The following is a 271-nucleotide window of genomic DNA, read 5'->3' on the forward strand; positions in this document are numbered from 1 at the left end:
CTTCATCAAGACTGATTAACGCCGGGATCGACCTGCGTCATCGGTAACGTCACAATGGCACCATCCAATGTCCAGTGCGAGAGAGATGAGCAGATGGCCAAAAGGGAACCACTTAGAACAGAATGGGGAGACCGCAGTGAGGGTGCAAAAGTAGGAAAGGATTTAAAAAAAAGACCTGAGAGATGGAAGAAATGGCTAGACCGATAAGAATGCCAAGGAAGATATTGTGCTGGGGACAAGGGGGAAGATTGAGTAGAGCCATTCAGTTGAA

The sequence above is a fragment of the Carcharodon carcharias genome, chromosome 10 (genome assembly GCF_017639515.1).
Source record: "Carcharodon carcharias isolate sCarCar2 chromosome 10, sCarCar2.pri, whole genome shotgun sequence".
Classification (NCBI taxonomy): Eukaryota; Metazoa; Chordata; class Chondrichthyes; order Lamniformes; family Lamnidae; genus Carcharodon; species Carcharodon carcharias.